This window comes from Bos indicus, chromosome 25, assembly GCF_029378745.1.
Source record: "Bos indicus isolate NIAB-ARS_2022 breed Sahiwal x Tharparkar chromosome 25, NIAB-ARS_B.indTharparkar_mat_pri_1.0, whole genome shotgun sequence".
In the NCBI taxonomy this organism is placed as follows: domain Eukaryota; kingdom Metazoa; phylum Chordata; class Mammalia; order Artiodactyla; family Bovidae; genus Bos; species Bos indicus.
This window is the reverse complement of record NC_091784.1, coordinates 34074969-34088779: the sequence shown is the minus strand read 5'-3', so window position 1 is coordinate 34088779 and position 13811 is coordinate 34074969. Positions and strand designations below refer to the sequence as shown.

General features: G+C 58.5%; 1 protein-coding gene across 9 annotated transcripts in view; it reads left to right on the top strand.

The window, feature by feature from the left end:
* Positions 1-4492: 4492 nt before the first annotated feature.
* GTF2IRD1 (GTF2I repeat domain containing 1) overlaps positions 4493-13811 on the top strand; it is a 120939-nt gene continuing 111620 nt past the window's right edge. For 2 of the 9 annotated variants that reach the window (XM_070780014.1, XM_070780009.1), the window contains exon 1: positions 4557-4737. The gene's annotated coding sequence lies outside the window, so the exon portion shown is untranslated. Of the gene's footprint in view, positions 4738-13811 lie in introns of all 9 variants that reach the window. The other 7 variants (XM_070780018.1, XM_070780017.1, XM_070780016.1 and 4 more) reach the window with 7 other exon arrangements.

Sequence of the window (13811 nt, the reverse complement as noted above, 5' to 3'; positions counted from 1 at the left end):
TAGTAATTATCAGATAAAATCATCATCCTGGAAATCCAAGAAAGCCAAGGAGATGGCAGAAAAGAATGGCAGGTGGGGGACTGGGAGACCTTGAAGTCCACCCTGTCACTCACCGCAGGGCTGCTGTGGGTCAGTGCTGCCCGGCTCGGTACTGAGGGACGCTTACCTGTATGATGAGGGCGTTGGGCTCACCGTCCTCACCTTGGTCCCTGTAGTCGCATCCAGGGCAGCCAAGCCCCTGGCTTCCTCTGGGCTCGCCCCAGTGTCAAAGAAGATGGAGATGGCTGGGCTGACCTTCTATCCACATCCCCTCCTACCCCAGAGAGTCTCCATTTCAAGGAACAAGGAGCCAGAAGTGGCCCAGAATGATGGGAAAGGAAACTGTGCAAGAAGGTAGGGATCCAGGCTGGGCCCAAACCCCAGGGGAGCAGAGGGCAGAGTTCACATGGCAGTTTACTCTGGTGGCCTGTCTGCTGGTCAGAGACCCTGCACCACACATGCTGGGCCTGGGAGCTCCTGGGCTAATGGGGGGACAGGATACCCAGACCCCCTGTCACTTCCACACATGACCCACCGTTCTATATTCCCATCTGTGAAAAGCAGGCCCACCTGGTTAAGTGAAAGAAAGTGTAGAAGGGCCTTGTAATGAGAGTAGTCTTGGGGGTTTTTTTGTTGTTGCTTTTTAAAGATTTTTTGATGTGGACCATTTTAACGGTCTTTACTGAATTTGTTACAATATTGCTTCTATTTTCTGTTTTGGTTTTTTGGCCAGGAGGCATGTGGGATCTCAGCTCCTTGACCAGGGATCGAACCTCCACCCCCTGAACTGGAAGGTGAAGTCTTAACCATTGGACCGCCAAGGAAGTCCCAACTCTGTGGCTGTGATGGAGTTAGGAGGAAGGAGGAGAGACGAACCTTGGTTTCCACATCTACATACATAGAAGGGGGACCTGACAGGGCAAGGATGGGGCAGGGCCAGTGCAAATGAGCTTCATAAAGCCGGCAGGAGACGTTCCTGTAGGTGGGAGGTAGCCATTGGCAAGGACTTCTCAAACAAACTCCCCTCTCTGCTTAAACAGCTGTTGCTGCCCTTCCCAGGAGAAGGAATTGAACTTGACAGAAATGTGAATGTCCATGACCTTGTCCTTAGAATCCCACCTCCTCATGAAGAACAGTTCAGCAAAAACTCCAAGTCTGACTTTGCCCCTAGATGAAACCAACAAATTTTAAAAATGAGGACTGTCTTTGGAAATTTCCTGGCAGTCCAGGGGTTAAGACTCTGCGCTTCCACTGCAGGGGGTACCAGTTTGATCCCTTGTCAGGGAACTGAGATCCTGCAAACTGATGGTGCTGCCAAAAAAAGAAAAAGAGGGGGAATCGCCCTTTACTGAGCACCTACTACACACCAGCCTCTTTGATAAACTTTTCCTGTATAATATGTCATTAACCCTCATAGCAACCTATGAAGAAAGGACTCCCTTGGCTCCATTTTACAGGTGAGGAAGCTGAGGCCCAGAGAGGGCAACCGACTGGGCCTAGGTCACGTGGCCAGTGAATGTGGAGCCAACGGTCATACCCCAGTCACACCCAACTGAGTGGGACCTGGACATGGTAGGCCAAGGCCTTCTGCTGTATCACACTGCCCCCAGTCTCGGCCTGGGTGAGCTTGGGGGCAGGCAGGCTGTTGCCCCTGGGAGGAGGAGCCCAGAGGCCAGAGGCAGGAGGGCACCTTTCCCTCCCAGCGCTCCACTTACATGTCCGCCGCTCCCGATTCTGCCTGCAGAGGGCAGTCCTGAGCATGCACCGGGCTTCAGTTCCTTTAAGCCCTGGGGTCCAGAGGTTTCTGGCACTCTGTTCCTGGACTTCAGGTCCAGGAAGCGTTCTGTCCAGAAACCAACAGCCCAACCAGCCAGCCCTTCCTTCCTGGGACCAGCTTCCCCCAGCTGGGCGCACTGAAGCCATGCCTAACCCCCAAATCCTCATGGTAATGGAGGGAGCATAAGTCAGTGGGACAAACAAGGGCTAAGGAGTCAGACGCAGCAATGACACTCACATGCTGTATGTCCGGAAACAATCACTTCAGCTTATTGTGAAACGAGGCCAATAGGACAGCCCTTGCAGGGTTCAGGTCAGGAACAGACACCTAGGTAACATGCCTAGTAGACCCTTAACTAGCAAGCCCTTTGAAAGGTTGTTGCTGAACCACGAGAAGACGCTGGGATTCTTGGCCTCCGGAGGAGAGGAATTTAATCCGGGGCCAGAGATGAGGCTTGATCGCTCAGAGCTTTTGTGTAATAAAGTTTTATTAAAGCATAAAGGACATAGAGAAAGCTTCTGACATAGGCATCAGAAGGGGGCAGAAAGAGTATCCCCTTGCTAGTGTTAACAGTGGAGTAACATACTCTCCAATGAATCAAAAGAATGTCTGGAGGTTGTAAAGACCTCACCAGACCTACTCCCATAATTTACATTTTAAGATAACAGGATTAGCCAGAAGGTTTAATCCAGAGTCTGTCCTCAGGCAGGATACTTTATTGTTATATAATCCTTGTAAAGACCTCACCAGACCTACTCCCATAATTTACATTTTAAGATAACAGGTTCAGCCAGAAGGTTTAATCCAAAGACTGTCCTCAGGCAGGATACATTATTGTTATATAACCCTAAGGAATGTAGAGAGAAAAAAAAGTTTGTCCTTTCTTCCTCCTTGAGAATTCCAGACCCCTCTCTCCTTGGGGACCCCTAGACTTCTTATCAACCTGCCTAGGAAGTGACTCTCTCACCATCATCACTGTTATCCATCGAGGCAACTCTGTGGTTGACTCAGGGGCTGCGGGAAGGGGAGAAAACCAAGGCTCTGAGGAGTGAACTGCCTTGCCCAAGGGCACAGGTGGTAAGAGGAAGAGCCAGGATTTGAGCCCACACGGTTAGGCTCCAGACCCTGGCCCTTCCCCTTAGACACTCTGCCACACCAGGGCCAGCACAGGGTGGATAGGGATGTGCATCTGAGGGGGACCACAAGACAGGGTGCCTCGAAGTGTCCCCAGGCGTCAGGGTGACAAGGGGGACGGCGGGTGTCCCCAGGAGGGCAGGGGTGACGTGGGATGGAGGGGTGTCTGTGGCCTCATTCCCAATCCCCTGCTATGGCCAATCCCCTCTGTGGGAAAAGTGTTCGGTGGGCACAAGGGCCCCTCTTGGCTTGGCTCTTATGGACTTCGCTGGTGGCTCAGATGGTAAAGCATCTGTCTACAACGCGGGAGACCCAGGTTCAATCCCTGGGTTGGGAAGATCTCCTGGAAAAGAAAATGGCAACCCACTCCAGTATTCTTGCCTGGAAAATCCCAAGGACGGAGGAGCCTGGTGGGCTACAGTCTGTGGGATCGCAAAGAGTCGCACACGACTGAGCGACTTTACTTTCTTTTACTTTGGGTTGGGCACAGTGGATATGGGCCTGCCAGGGAGAAGCTCTATCTGGTGGGCTGGCCAGGGGGAAACCAGACCAGCCAAGGTTAGCCTTTACCAAGAGCCAGTTGTGTGCCCAGAAGGGCGGGTGGGCTTTGCTAGGACCTAGTAGATTCTCAGTCTGGCTCTCTCCCTGTAGACCAGGTGCTCCCTGGGGTGGCGGCCTGCCTGTCCCCCTCCACAGTGTCCAGCATAGCCAGGGTCTAGCACAGGGCTCAGGACACTGTGGTGAATCTCCAGGCTCCTCCCAATGATTTAAGATGCATGCTCTGCAGAAGATGGGAGGTGTGCTTCTGACTCCGTAGGGAGGCTGGTATGGAGGGGAAGGGGGTGGCAGAAGCCTGGGTCCGGCGATCAGAAGGAGCGCTGCCCAGACAAGATGGGACCTGGCATGTCCAATCGGATCAGCTGCGACCTTGGGCTTGTCACTGCTTTCCTTCCCATCCCAGGGGACAAAGGCTGAAAGAAGCACCCGGGCCATGCCACGGGGGGAAATAACCTGGGCACGGCAGAGGTGACCAGCCGCTGCCACTTCAGTTTCCCCAGCGCGCGGGCCCCGGCGTCTCCGGGGATCCTCCCGGCGCCCGCTGAGTGACCTTGACCCTCCGGGCCCGGCTCCCGCGCCCCGGGCGGGAGTGAGGGGGGGGGTCTCCGGGGACGAGTCCTGGCTTTCTAATCCGTCGGGGCGGCAGGGCGCTGAGGAGGCGGAGGGGCGCCGCGGGCAGCCAGGGGGCGCCGGGGCCGCCCCTCCCGCGGACCCCCCTGGCGGCGGGCGCTGGGGCGGCGCGCGCTCGGGGCGCCCAGCTCGGGGCGGGGGGCGCGGCGCTCCCCCCGCGGTGCCCAGGCCGGGGCGCGGGGCGGGCTAATCCCGTATGTAAATGGCAGCCAATGGAGGGTGGTGTTGCGCGGGGCTGGGATTAGGGCCGGGGCGAATGGCTGGCAATCTTACTGGGATTACAGAACAAAGAGCCTCCCTGCGCTCCCGCTCTCGGCTCGGCTCCCCGCGCCGCGCCCCGCCCTCCGCCGCAGCCCGCGCCGGGGGTGGGGGCCGCCGAGCGCCAGCCCCCCGGCCGGCCCGAGAGCCCCCGCCGGGCCCCCTCCCCGCCCCGCGCCCCGCTCGCCTCCCGCCCGCCCCCGCCGCCGCTCCGCGCCTCCCTCCGCCTCTCCTTCCCCCATTCTCCCGGATTAATTAAGGAGGCAGCGGCAGGAGGCTGAGTCCTGGCCGCGGGCCGGGGCCGGGGCGCCGCTGGCAGGAGCGCTTGAGGATCCTCCAAGGTAGGAGAAACTTTTGCGGGGGGTGGAGGGGAGGGCGGGCGCCGAGGCCCTTCTCCCCTTCTCCTCCCACCCTCGGGGGGGGGGCCGCCCCTCCCCCTCCAGGTGTTCCAGAATCTGGGTCCGGCTTTTGGGTGCCTCGGGAGGCACGTGACCGGGATTATAATTCGGGCCGGGGGCGGGGAGGGACGGCTGCCCCCACCTGCCGAGAGGGGGAGCCGGGAGCTGTCACCGCCGCCGCCCCCGCCCCCCCACCTCCGACTCCGGGGCCCTTCCGGAGGTGGGGGGCCACTCCGGACGGGCAGCGGGCGCCCGCAGGCTGCTGCAGTTGGCGAATGAGGTCAGTTGTGCTACCCGGGCGGCGGCGGGCGCCAGTGTGGGAGCTGAGGGGGGCTGGGCAGGCCGCGGCCCCCGCCCCCCCAACTCTCCCCCACCTCCGCCTTGCTGGGCCCGAGCAGATCTCCTGGCCGGTGCCCCCCCAACCCACTCACAGGCTGAGTTCCATACAGCCAGTACTGCTCCAACACAGTGGTTCCTGCTGGGGTCCCTGGGGAGGGGGGACTGGCCTGAGTGGTGGCCGCTGGGCTCCTGATCGAGTGCAAGGGAAGGAGGCTCAGAGGATGGCAGTAGGAGGTCACAAAGGTTTCAGAGGAGCAAGTTGGGGATGCCCTGTCTGTGGGTGGTCTCTGAGTTCCCGCAGATGGGTGGGGAGGCCCCTGGAGCCGGCTAGATGCCTCCCACCACCACCACCACCATCCTGAGTCTCTGGGAATGAAGGGTCCTGGGTGCCCCAGCCTGTGGCCAGGAAGAGGGAAGGTTCCCTGGCCTGGGCCCAGGATAGAGGGGGACCGTGCCTCTGAGAGTTCTGCCCTCCTGGCCTTACTGGAGAGGGGCTCAAGCCCTGGACATCTGGCCCTGTGACCCAGGCTCCCAGGACTAGACCTGAGGTGGGAGGCTCCTGGGTCCCGGTCACAGCCCGAGTGAGGGGGCCCGGCATGTAGGGGTCCCCTCGCCAGGTCACACATGGAGTATGCTGCTGATGAGGTGGGCAGGCCCGGACAGCTTCTCGAGGAGTGGGCATTTGCGGGGGCTCCTCTTCCTGCTCACAGCAGAAGGAAGGGGTGGCCAGAAGCCGCCCCGACCCCGCTGGCCCTCGTCTCCCTCATGTGTTGGGTTGCACCCCTGGGGGGGACTGCTGCCCCCCGCTACTGACCCGGGGCCTCGGGACTGGGGAGGTGCCTTGGAGCAACCCATTTATTTCAGCAGCGTCATTCCCAAAGGGAAAGGGCATAAGCATCGATTATTTATTCAGCGAGAGAGGGAGGCAGTGGTGGCAGGCAGGCTGGTGGCTGCTGGCAGGGAGGGGCCGGGCACAAGGGCAGCAAGGATCGGCGCCGTCAGGTCAGGAGCGGGGGCCCAGGAGGGTGGAAGTCACCCTCTGCCTTCTTCTGAACAGAGACCTGTGGACCCAAGGGACAGGCCTGGCCGCGAGAGGACGGGATGTCAGAAGCCCCAACCTGCTTTGGGGATGTGGGGAGCTTCAGACCACACCCCATCCCGTAGCCTGCTCTGAGGGTGACCTAGAAAGTTGTAGCTCTGACTCAGAGGGTCCCAGAGGACCCCAGCGGAGGAGACGTGGGTGCCGGCTCGTTCAAAATGTGGGAGGACCTGGGGAGAAAGGTTGCAAAACTGGGTCTGGAAGATAGCACTGGAGGGGCAGGCTTAACCTACTTAGGAGGACTGTTTTCTGGATGCTGGAGGAAGGGTCATGTATTTGCAAGTGTGCTTCATTTGTTCATTTCAGGCAGCCTCTGCGAGCTGCCAGTTGTCGGTATCTGATGCTTGCAAATAGTCGGGAAGGCAGACGTCACGATAGGGGTCCGGGAGGCACCTGTTTGTGCAGCCTCCCCGTCTCCCCGACAGCCGGGGTGTCCCCAGTTTGGTAACGGCCTGTTGTTGGAGACCCCAGGTGATGTGGTGGGTGACAGCTTGGGGCTCTTGTGTCCTCAGCCTGACCTTGGAACCGAAGACCGTATCTGCCGGTCCATCCTCATTCTGGGTTCTGGTTCGAGTCCTCCGGCTCTCCTCTGGCCCCCCACTGCCTCCTGGGCCCACTCTTTGAAAACTGCACCTTTCCTGAAAGGTCTTTGCTCCTGCTATTCCTCTAAACCTCAGGGCTTCCTCTCACCTGAGGGGGCGGGACTTCCTTGAATGGCCCTCCCTGCTTAGGATGAAGGTGGGTAGGGGCTGTAGAATTTGCCTTTCTCCCCTTCTCTGTCAGGATTCAGCTGGCTCTCCTGTCCTTGGGCTGGAAACCTGCCCAGGAACGTCCCCAGGACTGGCCAAGGTGCTACCTCTGTGTCCCCATGACATCCTGTCCTTCCCCATCCCGGTATTGATCTCACTTGAGAGTTACACGTCCCGGATTGTACTGGGGATTGGACGGGGACCGAGGCTTGCTTTTGGTTGCATGGTGCCCCGGGCTGCTGTTCAGTCGCTAAGTCAGTGTCTGACGCTGTGACCCCACGGACTGCAGCACTGCCAAGCTCCCCTCTCCTCCACCGTCTCCCGGAGTTTGCTCAGATTCATGTGCGTTGAATCAGTGACACTAACCATCTCATCCTCTGCCACTCCCTTCTCTTTTTGCCTTCACTCTTTCCCGGCATCAGGGTGTTTTCCAATGAGTCGGCTTTTCGCATCAGGTGGCCAAAGTGTTGGAGCTCCAGGGCTGCTCCCCAAATACTTACTGAGTGAATGAATGAATGAATGAATGAAATCTTGCCCCAGGGTCTGAATAGTTAAGCAGGCTCTCTCGTGTTGTTCCTGAATTCCCATCTCTGGGGTAGGTCCCCACAATGGTGGGAAGTTTCCCTAAGCTTCCTGTCCCACATCCTCTGGGAGGTTCCTCCCCGCACTACCCCAGACCTGAGCCTGGGGCTCTGCTCCCCGAGTGTCATCCATGCAGTTTCTCTCGGTCCATGCCATCTGTGGGCATCTCTTTGATGCTCAGCAACCAGGGACACAGCCACGTTCCTTGGGACAGACCAGCAGTGTGCGCCCAGCTCCGGGGGGCCTGTGGAGGCCTCGGGGGGCCTGTGGAGGCCTCGGGGGGCACCGAGAACAGGACCTGTAGGGTTAATTCACTAGTCTTGGCCAGCAGAGTGGGACTGAGGACCTAGGGCTCAGGATCTCCTGGGGGTGTGTGTGGGGCCCGTGAGATACAAACGCTTATGGAGACCGGAAGGTGGAAGGATTGTTTTCTGTGGGAGAGATGAAGGAGGGGGACCTGGTCAGAACACAGAGGTGGGTCACCCCGTTGGTGACAGGGTGACAAGAGAGACTCCTGGGTATAAGTGTTGAGTTGCCCAGCTGAGTCCCAAGGGGAGCCAACCTCGATGGGCACCCAGGTTCCTCACTGGCAGGGATGTCTGGCTGGGACCATCTCACTGGGGTCAATAGTTTGTCATTTCAAGTGGTTTTTTTGCATTTGTGGTTTTCCCACATAGCGTGTGGGATCTTAGTTTCCCGACCAGGGATCCGACCCTTGCTCTTTGCATTGGACACCCAGAGTCTTAACCACTGGACCTGCAGGGAACTCCTGATATTTTGTCCCTTCAGCTGCAGTGCCATGGGTTATGTCTGACGACCGCAAAGGGGCTCAGAGCCCTGGGGAGGATGGCATCCAGGGCACCGCCCTTCTTCACTTTGGGGTGGGTTAGGTGTCCTGAGTGAGCGGGGGGAGGCTGTGCTTTGTCCAGGCGCTGGCTGGGGGTGACCGCTGGGGTGTGTCAGGCCGGGAACAAAACTCTCATTCCAGACACCCTTCCTCTTGGTCCCGAGCTGGGCCTGGCTGCCCCAGAGCTATTTGTGTGCCCACCTGTCTCCCTCCTTCAGGACCACCTGCTCTGGGTGGCCCGATTTAGCCAGTTAAAATAGGGATGTCCGGTTAAATTTGGATTTTGGTTAACTGACGGATAATTCGGTATGGGGGTTATGTGTATCTGTACTAAATCACTTCAGTCATGTCTGAGTGTTTGTGACCCTATGGATCATAGCCTGCCAGGCTCCTCTTGTCCATGGGATTCTCCAGGCAAGAATACTGGAGTGGGTTGCCATGCCCTCCTCCAGGGGATCTTCCCAACCCAGGGATCGAACTCGTGTCTCTTACATCTCCTACATTGGCTCCTCCTGGGAAGCCTGTGGGGATTATAAATGAAACTACAGATTTACTTGTTTAGCTGAAGTGTAGACTGAACTGGAGATCTTGTGTTCCATCTGGTAACTCTGCCCCTGCAGCCTCTGGGCAGTGAGACGATTGGGGTCAGGGGGACTCGGGTGTGGTTGGGGCCTAGGCCGGGGTCAGGATTCAACCTGCGGCTCCGGGGATGGTCTAGAGTGAGATTGAATCAGGTGGTGCTGTGTGTGATTTCCTCAGTTCTCCAGTCTGGGGTTCAAGCATCCAGATCTATTAGACCTGGGTGGTGTGGCAGGGGGAGCTCAGGGAACCCCAGTCTGGGAGGCCTTGTGTTTCAGAATCTTCTGTGCCACTGTGGTCCATGCTGCTGCTGCTAAGTCACTTCAGTCGTGTCCGACTCTGTGTGACCCCTTAGACACAGCCCACCAGGCTCCTCTGTCCACAGGATTCTCTAGGCAAGAGTACTGGAGTGGGGTGCTGTTTCCTTCTCCAGAACTGTGGTCCATACGGGGTATTAAGAGGAGTTTGCTATGTAGCACAGGGAACTCTGCTGAGCGTTACATGGCAGCCTAGATGGGAGGGGAGTTTGAGAAAGAATGGATGCACCTCTGTGTGTGGCTGCATCACTTTGCTGTACACCGAGGCTAACACGGCATTGTTAATCCACATCGACCCCATGGACGTGAGTTTGAGCAAGCTCCGGGAGATGGTGAAGGACAGGGAAGCCTGGCATGCTGTAGTCCATGGGGTCGTGAAGAGTTGGGCGCACCTTAGCGACTGAACAACAACTCCAATATAAAATAAAAAGTTTGAAGAAAGAGAGTTTGTTGGGAGGAGCAGGAACTTGCTGGGGACACCCTCTCAGACACCAAATTAGGATTTGTGGTCCCAAGATTCACAGAGCCAACCCCCAGCACTGGGGGCTGTTTCTCTGATGCTCCCCCGTTGAGGCTGGGGTTATTGTCTCTGGGGGGGGCCCCTGCCACCTGTCTGGGCTGTGTGCTCATACGTAAGATGGCAGTGATGCCCCCGCTTCTGCTGAAGCCCCAAGCTGGCCCTGTGGGTTGGACCGGGAGCTTGGTGGTACATGCTGGGGGCTCTCCATTGAGGTGGGTGGGTCACCCCAGTGCAGGTCTGAAGTGGGGATGGGGTAGGAAGCTGGATGTGAGAGGCCCCAGCCTGAGGGGTTGGGGTCCTGGGCAGCTTGTAGATGCCTGGCCAGGCTGTGGGGCTGGGGGAGGAGGGCCAGCTCTGAGCTGGGGACAGCCAGGGCCATGTCCCTTCCTGGCCTGCAGCTAGAAGAGACCCTCCAGGCTGCTTCTCTCCTGGAGGCTTGGGCAGGGCCAGGCCTGTTTGCTGGTGGGGTCTCAAGGTACGTTTTCCGACACCTGGCAAAACTACTACCATATGGGGTGTGTGTATCTGTCCATCCATTCATCGGTCTCTCTGAAGGTTGGTGAGAAACTTGGAAAAGCATATAGCTCAGGTCCTGGCATTGAGCCCCAGGCTAGCACATAGGAAGGGCTCACCCCATGTGTTACCATATATATTGTTGAGGGGTGAGGAATAGCTGGTGAAAGGCCCAGGTCTCAAGTGTGCCGTCCAAGGAGCTTGACCAGTGTCTGCATTCACATCGCCCAGCGCCTGTCAAGACATGGAACATTCCATCACCCCCCGAAAGTCCCCTCAAGCTTGTACACAGTCAGCTCGCTCCTTTTTGCCAGCCCCTGGCAACCACTGGTATGCAGCCCACGTCTAGCTTCTTTCACTCTGCATGATGCCTGGTCCGGGCACCTGGAACTGCTTTTTGGTGACTGAGTAGTATTCCACAGCACGGTTGGAGCACAGAGCCCTGCTGCTCTCGTGACGGAGATCAGGCCCTCCCAGCTTGCCGAGCCCTTACCTGGCTTGGGGCCGCCCAGCGGAAGGCGTGCCTTTTCCATCGTGTTCACAGAAGTACCCCGTCTGTGTCCCCACCTCCACTGAGAGCTGACCCTGAGCCGGGATCGCGGCACCTCTGTGTCCGCAGAGCTGGAATTTCATCCTCCGTTTCTGGTGACTTGCACAGACGGGAGGCTCCTGATGAAATTACACCTGCCTGAGGCCGCCCTCAGGGCTGCGGTCCTCCACCCGCCCGTACTGCAGGTGGGCTCCGGGAACAGCGGATGCTCTGGGTGGGGGCAGAGGGCAGGCCTGGAGGTGTCTCAGCCATCTCCATGTGCCCCCCTCCCCGAGGAGCCTGGGAGTCCCTGGCCATGAGTCCTTGATCTCCACTTCTGTGGCTGTATGGTTTGGGATACATATTCTGTGTTTTCCTGAAACAAGGGGGTAGGGAAGGAGGGCAAACGGGAGCATGATTTAGGATCAAACAGTGGGGCTGTGCAGGAGACCCCGGTTCGATTCCTGGGTCGAGAAAATCCCTTGAAGAAGGGATAGGCTACCCACTCCAGTATTCTTGGGCTTCCCTGGTGGCTCAGCTGATAAAGAATCCGCCTGCAATGCGGGAGACCTGGGTTTGAACCCTGGGTTGGGAAGATCCCCTGGAAGAGGAAAGGCTACCTACTCCAGTATTCTGGCCTGGAGAATTCCACAGACTGTATAGTCCACGGGCATGCAAAGAGTTGGACACGACTAAGCGACTTTCACTTTCACTTCACTTTCACTTTCAACCGGGCTGTGTGACCTCCAGTGAGCTACACTGTGTCTCTGTGCTTTGGCGTGGTCATCTGTGAACAAGAGAACAGCATGTGGTTTCCAGGGCGAGTGTGAGAGTCAGCTGGGGTCCCACAAACCCCTGGACTTCCCCAGAGCCCTGGAGGGCATGAGACCCCATCCAGGGGACAGAGGTGGGGCCGTGTGGGCCTCCAGTGACCGGTGTCCACCTCTGCGCTGGGGCCACTTCAGTTCGAGTTACCTGTTGAAAACTTTGAAAAATTCAGTTTCAAAAAACTGAAATTGCTCAGTCGCATCCAATTCTTTGTGACCCCATGGACTGCCCGCCAGGCCTCTCTGTCCATGGGATTCTCCAGGCAAGAATACTAGAGTGGGTTGCTATTTCCTCCTCCAGGAGATCTTCCCGACCCAGGTGAAGAGTTACCTGTCAGGGCCCTAAAGAAAACTTGGTTGACAAACAGCTGAGGTCCATGGCTGGCCGTGGCCGCTCTCCTGCATGTGCGCGTGGGCAGCGGCGCTGAGACTGAGGTCTATGGCTGGTCGTGGCCGCTCTCCTGCGTGTGCACATGGGCAGCGGTGCTGAGACTGAGGTCCATGGCTGGCCGTGGCCGCTCTCCTGCATGTGCGCGTGGGCAGCGGCGCTGAGACTGAGGTCCATGGCTGGCCGTGGCCGCTCTCCTGCATGTGCGCATGGGCAGCGGCGCTGAGACTGAGGTCCATGGCTGGCCGTGGCTGCTCTCCTGAATGCGTGCATGGGCAGCGGCGCCGAGACTCTGGTTGGTCACAGACTAGTCAGGCCGATTCCAGGTCTGCTGCCTACCCACTGTGCGTGGCTTGGACGGCTGCATAACCGGCCGAGCCTCAGTTTGTCCCTCTAGGGAGTGGACACAGCTCTGCCTGTGGGCTCACGAATGGCAGCACCTGAGTGAAGCAAGTACCCAGTAGGCCCTTGGGGGTGCGCCAGGGGTTATGGCTTCCTAAGGGAACGGAGCACCGTGGGAGGCAGCAGCATGAGATTGGAGGTTTTAACGTCGTTTCTTGTGAGGACCGTGGACTTTTCCTGATGAGCTGGCTGCCCTCGCCTTTCTGCCATTGCCCCCTCCCCCGTGTCCTCAAAGGCCAGAGGCACCCTTGGGCTGTACTTGGTGGAGGGCCTGTGCAGAAGGGCTCTCAGGTGCCCCTGGGTGGCTCCCTGGAGCAGGCAGGACCCCTGCCTGCCCACCCAGCCAGCCAGCTCCAAGGTGGTCCCTTCGGGCTCCAAGGGGGTCTTGTGACGAGGCCGGGTGGTGTTTCACGTTGATCCAGGAGCTGGTTTTTCAGGTGTGGCCGCTTTCAGCAGAGAGGCCCAGCTCCGGAGAGGTAGGGCCTTTTGGACGGAGCTGGTTGCCCCTGTTCTCCACGGGTACCTGGCTTCCAGCTGGGGGTGCAGCCCTCCGGGCATGTGAGCTAACCACATCTCCCCTTTGATCCTGGTCCACCGCCCACCCGCCTGGGGCCAGTCACTGCCTGAGACACTCCGTTCTCAGCCCATCCGGGAGAGAGATGCTCTTGGTTGCCCTGGGTGGGAGACCAGTGCCCCTCCTTGGGGGTGGGCTCCTTTCGCTATGCCAGAGCTTCCCCGCTTTCCAGCAGGGTGCCTTTCAAACCAGACAGGCAAGGGTTTGAGGCCCACTTCTACCACCAGCCAGCTGTGTAGCTTCAGGAAAGTGACTTTACCTCTCTGAGCCTCATCTGAACAAAGGAGCGTGGTTGGGGTTTGGGAGGATCTGCGTGTTCAGTTGGGAGAAGCTGGTCCTCATCCCAGAGAAGAATGTTTTCTCCACTTGGTCAGATGCTGGTCCCAAAGGCTGGCCCTTGGAGAGCCCCAGGCCTGCCCCGAGAGGAGCTGGACACCACTGTCCTGTTCTGCTCTTAGCTACTGTGCTCACGGAGCATGGGTGGTGCAGTGCCTGAGTTTATGCAAGCTGGGAAAAGCCCAGAGGCCGAAGCGCTTAGTCCCAGCAGCCTGTCCACCCCTCAGCTCCTTGGAGTGGGTGATCAGGCTTCCCAGATGCCAAGCCCTACCTCGGTGCCGGGCTGTGGGCCCTGTGGCTGGGTTTTGGAGACACACCTACTCCCCCACTTGCTGAGGGCAGCCTGCAGGAGGTGGCTGGAGGGCGGGTGCGATTCTGACCCAGGAGAAGGCTGGCGTGGGCATCGGGGGTGGGGA